The sequence below is a fragment of the Brassica napus genome, chromosome A1 (assembly GCF_020379485.1).
Source record: "Brassica napus cultivar Da-Ae chromosome A1, Da-Ae, whole genome shotgun sequence".
NCBI lineage: Eukaryota > Viridiplantae > Streptophyta > Magnoliopsida > Brassicales > Brassicaceae > Brassica > Brassica napus.
Genome location: NC_063434.1, coordinates 9,618,282 through 9,630,889, shown reverse-complemented (window position 1 = coordinate 9,630,889; position 12,608 = coordinate 9,618,282). Strand labels below are relative to the sequence as shown.

Here is a 12,608-nt window from a genome sequence, read left to right as displayed (position 1 = left end):
CGACTAAATTAGTCATCTGTCCAAAGAGAATCTTTTCAACTAGCCAAAATGTCTGTATTTCATTTATGTAAATTGGTACATGGCATCGAAGTTTGGTAGATGTGTGTGTTTCTTACAAGTCTCAACTTTTGTGCTAGTAGTGGCGAGAATAAGAAAACAGCGCAAGTTGATAAATGACAATATTAAAATGTTTGCAATTTACGATAGAAAATAGTATATAATTTGAATAAACAAGTGTTTTATTTGTAATAAAAGTGTTAGTTGACATGTTAGATCACTCAAATTGGTCAAAACTTGGATACTAAGAGTGACAGATGACAGTAACAGTTACTTAGATAAACATTATAATCGAAACTATATTACCAAAATGATTGTGTTATGAAGTTTACTATATTTATTATTTTTTTCTTAGCTTGGAGGGGAAACAATCGAGTTACACAATTATTTAATAGATATATCAAACCATGTGAGGTATAGAATGATTCGAACTTGGTGCAGAAGATCGTGATGAAGTAGTAGTGTTTGCCCATATACTTAAAGTTCTTAATTGCTACACAAAAAAAACGAATCTGAAGGAGTTATTGTATATTGATGAATCGTGTATTGTGTTTTGATGAAAAAGTTATAAAGTGATGCAAATTTAATTATCTTACCACGGATGTTTTCTTTTTATAACTTCTTGCCATGGATGTTGCACTACGATATGTGATTCCGATGCTAACACGACAACCACCACTCACTAGGCTGATAAAACTAAATTTAAAGAAAATACTATTTATTACATCAGTCTAAAAAACTATCGTCCACAAAAAAAGCAGCAGAGAGAAGTAGAGAGAGAGAGCAGATCTGGTTTCGGGTCCGGCGTACGGCCGGTGCGTGAGCGTCCGTGCCGTCGCCGGAGTCCATTTTCTTTTGGTTAAAAACGTTCCCCGGCTTCTTTTTTCACCTCCTCTTCCTGTTCAGTTCGTTTTGTCGGAGCTCTGTCCAGTTCCCATCTGGTGTGGTCAACTCGGGGAGTGACCAGACACACGCGGTGGCGCGGTGGCTGGAGTAACGACGCGACTGGGTGAAGGGTGAGGTGGGGTGTTGTCGGTTTGTCAGGTTAGGGTTTCCCGGGAGGTGGAGGCTTCTTCAGATCCATCGTCGCCGGTCTAGTTTCCGGGAGGCGGAGGCTTCGTTAGCTCCGCTTTCGCCGGCTTCAGTTTCCGGGGGGTGAAGGTGTTCTTTGCCTTGCGCCGCCGGCTTTTAGTCCCCTAGGGTTGTTAGGGTTTGTTGTTTTTTATCTTTGGTTTTTGCGGTTTCGGTTTGGTCTTGTTGGAGGAGTTCTCGTCGGAAGACGATCGAAGCTATCCGATGTTGAAGGTTTGGTTGTGCCGGCGAAGCTTTCCTCCCAGTTCCGGTGACGAAAGGAGGCGGATGAGATCTCGGTTTACCGATTGACTCTCTCCACTATTGGGAACTCGCGGTTTGGAAGCGTTTGCGGCGATGAGGTTTGGAAGCCAGTGAGTGATGGTTCTGCCGGTGGATCGCTGGATTGATCACCGGTGATGGCTGGAAGCGGGGGCACGCCGTGAGCGAACGGAGGCACCGTCTCTAGGGTTTCGTTTGGTGGGCTTTGGGCCTTTTTTTTTGTAATTCTGGGCTTGGCCCATTAAGTTATAAAATCAACTATTGACGGAAAAAAAAAAAAAACTATCGTCCACAATTCAGTTATCTAGACTTGCGAATATTAATTGTTTAAAATACGAAATACACAAATTTAATTACCCCTTCCGTTTCTCAAAATAAAAATTTCTAGAAATTTTACGTTTATTAAAATATAATAAATATTTACAATTTATTTTTCAATACACTTTCTAATAATTATCCACTAATAAACTTTAATCAATTCAAATATTTATAATTAGTGTTTATCAAAAATATACAAAAATACTTTAAAATATAGAAAATCTATTTTTGTGGAACAAGAATAAATTCTAAAAAGAATTATTTTTAGAAACTAGAAACGGAAGAAGTATTGTTTTGTTGGATAAAAGGTGTGTATAAGGTTGGAATGTATAAATCATTAATGATGGTAAAGTGGCTAATCACCGAGAAATTTCATCTGTTGGTTAGAACAGATGCTTCATTAAATGATATCACAAGACTATGACCAAAAGGTATAAGCTAGTTGGAACTTGGAACCAACTCAATATCAAGAATAGTCATAGGGAAGTTCTGTTTGTAATAATTATACAAGAAGTTATTAGGCATTATTATGGTTATTATTAATGTGGGTCACGTGATTGATCAATTGTATCTACTTGTCTTCTTATACTTCTTGTCAAAGGATATCGAGAAATGAAGAAGATTCATTATTTTCTTCTTGATATTTTCTAACATTTTCATTATCTGAACAAATAGATTAAATGCTGATACTTTTCTGACGTTATACAATATATTTTCTCTGTTGCTCCAAGAGATAATTTTTGTCGTCCAAAAGATGATTAATCACAACAAAAGAGTAGTAGGCATTTTTCGGAAAAAAAAAACAAAAGAGTAGTAGCCATTAAAAGTTATTATATGATCACTAGTTTTGGCTGTTGTTTGAATTCTGTATTTTTTATAAAAGAATTTGGAATTATGTCGGATTAAATGTCTATTAAAGGAACAGTGAATCATCTGAATTACAATTTGATGTCAATTTTTACATACAATTTTGGTTCAGTTCACTTGGTCTTAGCAGTAGGTTTGAACACAAAGAATGTAAGGAAATCTCACCAGATTAGTAATTTAATTAGCTTAAAGGCCCATCAAACGACACGAACGAAATCGCCCGTAACAAATCATTAGTTTGGGCGTAAACGTGCTAAGAAGAAAAGCCTTCTTTGTATCTGAAGTACTTTTATGAAAAACTTGCATATCATGTTATTCGCTGGATCTAAAGTAGTCTAGTGGAGACGGGACCGTCCGCTTCTTATAATTCCCAACAACACATTCTCGGCTGATATCACGTTCTCGTCACATATGGTCAACGATTGGTATAAAATTTGCTCACTAATCATTTTGGAGATGTCTCGACTTTCAGTGCTGGTTCAATTTTTTCAATTTTTTCTTTGACGTCCTAAACTCACTTAAAACTTTATGCATTTGTTATTTATGTAAAAAACTATTATGCCCTACGTACGACTAAAATTTTTGCTTAAAATATGACGCCCTAAGAGGTCGTTTCCCGCCTATGCTCTAGTAGTCTACTGCGGTTGAGCTTTCAGCTGATGTAGATAGAGGAACACGAGACATCACTAACACCAGTCATGCACTCAAACCATGTAGTCTACAAGAGTCTGTAGAGTTTGAAAGAATGCTACCAACATAAAGTATGATTCCTTAATTAGCATTCTTCAAACTCTTGTAAATATAATTGTAAATATAACTGTTCCAGATCAGTTATTTAACGTATTAAAATATGTATACTTATATATAGTTGAGAACCTACAAATATGAAATGCAAAACCTATATCTGTATCCCTGAGTTTCTTCTACATAACATCTTATCATCTATACATTTTCATATCACCTTCTTCGGGAGATGGGAGGTGAAGAGTTGTTTGTACTAGAAGAAAGAGAAACATAGGAAGCTGTATCAGGGACACCAATCCTAGACACGACTTCGGAGGCAACTTGAATAACTTCTCCGGTGAATTCAAGCAGTGGCTTCCGAACAAGTCGCGCCCATATTCCCAGAACGCCTACCATCAGCATCCCCGTCTCTGCAATCATTTCTTCAACTTCTTCTCCTTTGCATTTCCCTAATGTTTTCGGTAGTAAACTCCATATGTGAGGACATTTATTGTAAAATACTTTTGTTAGGGATAAGTAAAACTATAGAGGAGAGTGGCCACAAAAGTTTTGGACCATTTTCTTGATTTCATATGGGGGTTGCAACCACCGAAAGTTGTCTCAGCTAACGGTCATCAAAGACGTCGTTTCGGAACTCTATAAATATATCAGAGGGTTGTGCTTAGGTTATGCCTTTGAAAACTTAGTCCTTGACATGAAAGAAGTACCACATAATTAGATTGCAAGTTTACTAGTGAATACATTAGAAAGACGAAGTTTCTAGATCATTTAACTGTATTGTTTTCAGTTATTTAGGCATTTAAATTTTGGAGACAAAAATGATGATATTTTACAAAATAATGATTTTTATAGAGCCACAATGAAGAGGTAAAGACTGGATTATTGGTTAGAGACTTAGAATTTCGAAGATAGTTAAAGTCACAAATATAATTCTGTTCATAGATCTCTTCGATTCACGTTTTCAAACCGGTTAACAATCATACATACAATCATTATTCCGAAGTTTAAAATATTAAGCATTGAAGCTTGAATCATATAATTTTTTCTATATAGAAACTATTTTTTTTTAAAAAAATTATGATACGTAGATTCCAAGTCCAACTATGAAAAATGATAATAATATGGTTTTAAAATATAAATAGTAAGTTTGTAGAATATTAGATTTTCTTGATAATATTATCTCCGAAAATCAAGCGCTAGTAAAACTCGTTTATTTATAAAACGAAAAGATAAAATTGAGAGTAAGAGTTTGAAAGAAAGAGTAATATGATGCGTACGTAACGGTGTCATCGAAGTAGAAATTCAACTGCTCGTGTGTACAAAGGTTATAGTAGAAAGATTAAGATAGACCAACGACACACAATGTATAACATATACTCCAATAAGAGGAGTTTAATCCACTCAAAGTTCAACAATTGTAAGATAAACTACCTAAATTCATTAGTTTCCATACAAATTGAATCTATTCTCGAGTAAAGAGAATGCAGCTTTGGGCCTCTCCTTTCAATCGAAAAGGTCTAATAAATTACTTTCATAAAGAAATGTTACTCTCAATAATACAAAGAGTACATATATTTCCGTGATGGTTTCATTCGGCAAGCTATGCATCTCTTTAATGTCTTTGAAGTCATCAACAGAAGAAGCAGTAGGAAGAAGTTCATCAACTTGCTTCACCGGGAAGTAAGACTGCGATTCCTCCACTGTTTCCTTGATTTCGAGACTCGGGTCACGAGAAAGTCCCGGACTTTTTATATTAGGTTTCTTGTCTTGAGGTTTCTCTGTCTTGTTTCCTACAGGTTTTGATGCTTTTTTAGTGACTGGTTTTTGTTGCGTTTCCTTTTGGTGCTGTCCTGGCAACAGCAAGGCGCTCAATGGTGGAGCTTCTGAGCACCGGCTTAGCCTTGGACTGTGTCACAGCTTCAGGGATCTTCTCCTTCTTCATGGTCTTCACGGTTTTGGCTCCAGCAGGAGTTTTCTTGGAGGTTACGGGACTTGATACACTACTACCATTAGAACTCTGATTCTCTTTTGCCTCTGAATCAAAAGTTCTTCCATTCTCTTCATTCTCTCTTCCTCCTATCAAAATACCAAATCTAAGTGAGATTAAGAAAACTAATTCAAGAAAGACGGTTAAGAGAAATTTACCATGAAGACAAAGGAAAGAGAAGACAACAACAACGAAGGAGCGATCACAACCGTCACAAATAGCTTAGACTCAATCCCTCTTGATCTAACGAGCCACATATATACTCTTAAATCTCCTGCCAAATCCCTGGTCGAGTTCACATGTGTCTCCAAGACATGGTATTCCATAACCCGCAGCCAAATGTTCATACAAACTTTCATGTCAATATCTATCTCCCGACCTCGTCTCCTTCTCACCTTCAAACACAACCCCAACGAAGATAATGCACTGATCTTCTTTTCGTCGCGTCATACTTCTCAAGTATAAAATGATGGATCATCAATGGCCTCCAAACATGAGATGACGGTATCAAAAACCTCTTATGCTTTCTTCACGGAAAGACATGGATCAGATGGATTTCACTACCACAAAGTCTACAATGATGAAAGAGATATTCCAGAGGCTGATTATCACGGCAAAACTCAGGTCGCAGACCTAGAAGTTGTGGCTTCTCTCAAGGAGCTTCTCCAAAGAATGAAAGATGGAGTGTACACAGCTCGCAGACTTGTGTTTATTTCCGGCGACAAAAGATTCCGCGATATAGTGGACGATCTCAGAGCTAAGGAGATGGTGGTGTATTTTATCAAACCTGAGTGTAATGTGTTACAAGTGGAGCACAATCAATCTATCTATCCGAAGGAAAGTACAACAACTGGCATATATATCGTCGCAAAGACAGGGGAAGAAAAGGTGCAAGAAAGAAAAAGGGCCATGAACGAGAGGATTCATTTGGAACGACAGGTTGGGAGAATGGCTATTGGGGAAGGGTATGCTCTAATTGCTCCTATCTTCCTGAACTTACTTACAACGAACTTATATATATATATATATATGTGTGTGTGTGTGTTTGGCAGCTTTGAGACAGAGTTTAAACAAACAGATCACGGAAAAGAGATACTTCGCAAAGATCCGTAAGTCGTAGAGGCTAATAGGTTTGTTTGAAAATGTTTCTCCTCTTGGTTTATGATATATTCCCTCCGTTCCTTAAAAATACATATTCTAGAGAAAAATAAAAGATTCATTTTTACATTTTCAATGCATGTTTTATTAATTTATTGCAAACTTAAAAAATCTTAATTGCACTAATTGATTTTTTTATTGGCTTAAAATTATGGAAAAAAGATAAACACAAAAAATTATGCAAATTTAATATGTTTCATTAAAATGTGTGAAAAAACTAGAATATGAATCTTTTAGAAACAGATGAAGTATTCTTTTTTTATCTCTTTCATGGTCAAATTGTTCTTCTTGAATGCCTTTACTGACAAAGTTCATGATACCATCAACCGAGTCTTGAGTGCATATACCAAGGTTAGTCTCAAATTTTGATATGGATAATACAACTCTCATATTCGATTTTTGTTGCCTCTAATAAATTCTCATTTCTAAGAGCCAGGAAAATTCTATGACATTGGAGAAGTATTGCAATGAAAAGTGCACAGTAAGTGCTCGCAGCTTTAAAAGAGCAGGATCCTCTTTCCAATCACAAGGTAAAAAGTTGTTTTGTTCAACTTTGGTTCACCGTGAATCACTGGCTTCATTTTTGTGTGGTTCAGATTGTGCGTACATCAGAAGCCAAAGTTCAAGAGAGAAAGATGATGGGAACTACGCCCACAATCATCGTCAAGATAAATTATCTTCCATGTCATATACTTTAAGTAAGATGTGCGCATTTGATGGATTGTCTTTGATGACAGTTCAAGACAAAAGAAATATTTAGAGTGAGCAACAAGAAAGGCTCGACACACTCGGAGCAAGACCACCAATGGACAATGCAACAAACGGACGCATGGGAATGGAGTCTCAAAGATATAGGAAAATGAAGAGCACCCAAAACATTTTATACTCCTTTGAGATGAATGTTTTGAAAAAACATTTGTTTCTAAAAAATATATATTTTATGTATCATGCATTTTATATGAGTTAATAATGGTAAATTAAAAATATAAAAAATAATTATATTAATTGAATTACTGTTAATTTTCAAATATTATAGATAATTAATTATAAAAATAATAATGTATTTATCATCAGATTTTCATAAGTTCTTAATATGCGTAAAACATAAAAATATTGTTTGGTGTTCATTTTGCTATCTGCATTTTAGTCTAGCTCCTAGTTTGATTTGCTCTATACCATATTTTGTTACCCTGATCCGATTAAGAAACTCTATTATTTGGATAACGATTCCACCCCTGTAAAATGTAGTCTTCGAGCCAATGCTCTATTTGATAGTAATTCTCAGAGTTGTGGAGGCATATCTATTGTGTTTGTTCTCTATTATAAAAGGTGTGGCTGAGTTTAATACTATAAACCAAAATAATTACATGTGAACGAGAGTAGAAAGCATCATCAAGAAATTTTTAAATCTTTTGAGGTAACTTTTTCTTGGAGGATCAAATTCAAGTTTGTATCATTTGAAATTGCAATTTTTTCGTCAAACAGCTCTTCTATTATTTGAATTACATTTCTATAAGTATTACTCTATATATTACATGTTTTTTGGATGTGTACTAAAAAGTTGTATGTTCTTAGGTCTGAGTTTGCCTTTGTCACCATGAAGACAAAGGAAAGAGAAGACAACAACAACGAAGAATCGATCACAACCGTCACAAATCGCTTAGACTCAGTCCCTCTTGATCCAATTAGCCACATACTCTTAAAATTTCCTGCCAAATCCCTGGTTGAGTTCACAAGTGTCTCCAAGACATGGTATTCCATAATCCGCAACCAAATGTTCATACAAACTTTCATGTCAATGTCTATCTCCCGACCTCGTCTCCTTCTCACCATCAAACGCAACCACAACGAAGCTAATGAATTGATCTTCTTTTCTTTTTTGAAAGAATGTTAAATTTATTCAAATCAAAATTGCCTTTATACAAACTAATGCAACTGAAAACTAGAGTATTTTGAATGTTTTAGAAGCAGAAAACAGAGATAATTTTCTATTCTCTTGTCTCGAACCAAGCCACCATTGCTCGGGTCAAGTACTTCCCACCTTTTCCTCTTAAGGATCTGATTCTATTTCGAGTTTCTTTGTTAATGAATTTGACTAAAATCCCTGGAGTCCTCTGAACCGTGCCATGCCTTCTGCCTTTCCTCTCCATCCAAATCGTGTGAATCGCAACTTGGAAAACATACCGCAGCAGAAACAGCTTCGTACGTGAGCCGATGTTAGTTGAGATCAGGTACAGAACTTCATCCCATATGCAGGTGTAGTTACGTCCCATTAACCTCCCAACTAGATTCCTCCATATCTTCTCAGAGTAAGAACAATAGAAGAAAAGGTGATTACGAGATTCCGCACCAAAAATACAAAAAATGCAATTAGCATTCGCTTGGGGATTCCACTGCAGAATTCTATCACCTGTCGCCAACCGGTCGTGTGCTGCTATCCAACTCATTACTGAATATTTAGGTGTTTCTCCTGTGAACCAAATACTTTTGTGTCATTGAGTGATCGGCTGCTGTACACGTAATAATCTCCAGGTCTGTTGCGTGAGAAACTCAGGCCGATAAACATCTCCTTTACATTTCCACAGTTGAACATCATCCTCTGTTGTAAGCCCAGCATTCTCAGCCGCATGATCTCTGCATCAGTGGCCATCAGGTGCTCTGCTCTATGGCGACGACTCCGATAATTCTGAACTGCAAACTCCACTGTAGCATTGAGATCGACTCAAAGCGAGATGCAACCTCAAGCATTTGTGATCTCTATTAACCTCCCCAAAGAGGACCACTCATCAAACCAAAAAGAAGTAGCAGCTCCACTTCTTATTTCGACTTTTTTAAAGGATCTAGCGAGAACACCATATTCAGTAGCTTCCTCCACATCCAAGAACCAAGTGAGCTAGATTCTTTGACACTCCAGAAAGATCCTTTGCGTATGAAGTATCTCTTAACCCATTTAACCCTAAGCATAGACTGAGACAGGATACACCAAATTCGCTTTAGACATGAAACCTTGTTAGTCTCCGTAAGTGATCTCAAGCCCAGACCCCCTTCCTCCTTTGGCTTGCACACATTCTCCCAAGTTATTTTGTCTTTCTTTGAACTCATAGCTGGTCCCGACCATAAGAAGGCAGAGCACAGTTGATCTATCTTCTCAAGGCATTGCTTTGGTAATCTGTAAACCGACATCCAGAAGTTGGTGATACTATAAATCACCGAGCTTATTAATTGGAGACGGCCAGCTAGAGAGAGATGTCTGGCTGTCCATGTCGATATGCGTTTCCTGACTCTCTCTATCAATGGAGCATAGTCAGACGATGTCTTACGTTTTGTCAGTAGGGGTAACCCAAGATATCTCACTGGTAAAGTGCCCACCTCAAAGGGAAACTGAGCAAGAATTGCTTCTCTATCTTCACAAATTCCTGCCAAAAATAATGTAGATTTTTTCCAGACTTATCTTCAAACCAGACATGCCTGCAAAATCTTTGAAAACCTGTAAGATCCCTTCGACTGAGCCTTTTTCGTCGCCTCATACTTCTCAAGTATCAAATGATGGATCATCAATGGCCTCTAAACATGAGATGACGGTATCAAAAACCTCTCCTGGTGATTACATAATCCACAGTCCATCTGTCCGTGGCTTTATAGGTTGTTCTCATCAACATCAATACATGGTATGTAATCAAACTACAAGACAAGTCAAAAACTTACCCGAGGATCATGTGTTTGACCATGGTACAATGAAATGTTACATGCATTTTGGGTATGATCCAAGCAGTGATAAGTAAAAAGTCTTGTGTATGGTCACACAACCAGGGAGCAACTTAGTTTATGAGCATAGTGTGTATACATTGGAGCGTCAACAATCTTCTTATTCTCCGTGGAGGCGCATTGAAGGTGATATATCTAAATATATATATCGTTTATAGCTTAACTGTTTTTGAACTTCATAGCTAAACTCATGCGAGGTTGATTAAACATAATGTTAAGAAAGAGATAAAATGACAAAAGGTTGATTACAACAACATCTATACTATTAAAAGAGAAGCAGTTTTAAAAAATCTACTTATAAAAGGTTGTTGAACCCTTTCATTAGAGTGTTATATTTTATATCACCTTAATTAATCAACTCCACATAATACGTTTAATATTTATGCCAAACTAAAAGATTCTGCGACCAGATTTTGTGCTTATTAACAGAAAATAATTATAGTAGCATTTATTTTCAAATACCAGAAAGATAATGTTTAGATATAGTTTATATTGTCAGCTATGATGATCATTTATCTGCCCCACATAAAAGCTGATTTACAACATTTATTAACATATTATATGAACCAAATTTTTTTATATACAAAATGTAAAAATTTTATGTAAAACATAATGTATAGAAACATGACAATACTTTAAATTTTTTTAATTATATTCAAAATTTTATGCGTATACACGAGATATATTTCTAAAAATCTAACATTTTATTTGAAATCTGAAACATTAACCAAAAACCGAATCTGAAACATAAAAGAATAATCGTGATACCGAAGACATATTTGAAACAGAAAAATATATTTAATATACACAATACATTTTAGATACTCAGGATACCGGTTCAGATCTCATCCAAACATAAACCGACACTGCGGGTCTGAAATATACCCAATAGATACTTTGCCCTAGACTTGGATCTGAACCGATTCGGATCGGTTTTTATTCGAACCAGACAAAATGTTTGAACCTAAGAGAGAGTTACATAACAATATACATACAAAATTTTAAATAAATTAATTCATAAATCATATAATTTTATAAAATTCTATGTTTTGATATTATTCAATATTGTAACATAATAACATACAAAAATCATTAACATTATTAAACTTTTTATTGTAAGAAAACCCGCGCTTTTGAAGCGCGGATCAAGATCTAGTATAATTTAAATTAATACATATAAATATTATCAACATGGTCACATGAGATTGATACATAACAATGATGTTTTCTACGACATCTAAACTCCTCATCGAATGTGACTACTTCAAGCTTAACTCTTCTTCTCATTGTCTTTTCCTTTATATCGAAATAGAAAACTTCGAAGTAACGAGAAAACGGTCTTGGTGCAAAAACCAGTTCCCCAGACCCCAGCATCAGTGATTCCTGAAAATTTTAGTTGTTGATCCCACAATGTATGGGACAAAACAAAAGTATCCAACCAAGTTTGCTCCTTCTCATCGTCGAGAACCCAAGAAATATTACCTTGAGAAAATGCAATGATGCTTTCTACTCTCGTTCATATGATGTTAAACTCAGCCACAAATTTTATTTATTTATATGGTATTTGCAGAGAAAGCAATAAAAAAAAAACTAATGCAAAGATTGAATAAATTTGGCATCTAGCTGAGATACTTCAAAAGTTTTCCTTGTTCTTATGAGATATTCTTGGAGACCAAAATATAAAATTTTAAAGGACCAAAAAAAAAGTTTTCGTTATAAAAATAATATAAAAGGACAAATGAGTTTAGGAGAAAAAAAAAAGGAATTGTCAATAATGCCTCACTTTGAAAAAATATCGTGGAATCAGAACCCCACAAAAGAAATTTTGTTCCACTCGTCCCATTATTTCAAAATACTAGTGATATTCTTAAGATGAAAATTAAATCAGATCTAACTTTTCTTTTTTTGCATGTGATACGATGATTATATTCTTATTGCAATGAGATGGAAACGTGTTCTTAAACCATGGCTAAAACAGAGTTTAGCTCTCAACAGGAGCAAGGTTAGAATTGCGCCTCTAGTCACCTTCCGGGCAATCAACTTGTGGTTAAGGTATATTTTACTTCTTTGCATAGCCCACTACAGTTTCCTAAGTAAACGCTACTCTCTGACACACTGCTTAATTTTCGCCGAGAAACAATGATCAATCACCCGGGAGTGTGGTTTGCATAGAGCAACGGGATTAAGATTTTCATTTTAGAGGTAGAAGAACAAAATAATCGCATTTTTCTTTTTTTTTTTAAATCCACCGGGCCTAAGATTTCGAGCTCACGAACCTGTTATAAACCGCTAATGCGGATGGTCTTACGGGTTCATGCGCAAGGCCCAGTTCATTAAAATAATCACATTTTTCTTTTTT

At 35.7% G+C, this 12,608-nt stretch overlaps 1 pseudogene; it reads right to left on the bottom strand.

The window, feature by feature from the left end:
* Positions 1 to 3,439: 3,439 nt before the first annotated feature.
* Positions 3,440 to 5,776, bottom strand: LOC106360596 (annotated as a pseudogene).
* Between the last annotated feature and the right edge of the window lie 6,832 nt (positions 5,777 to 12,608).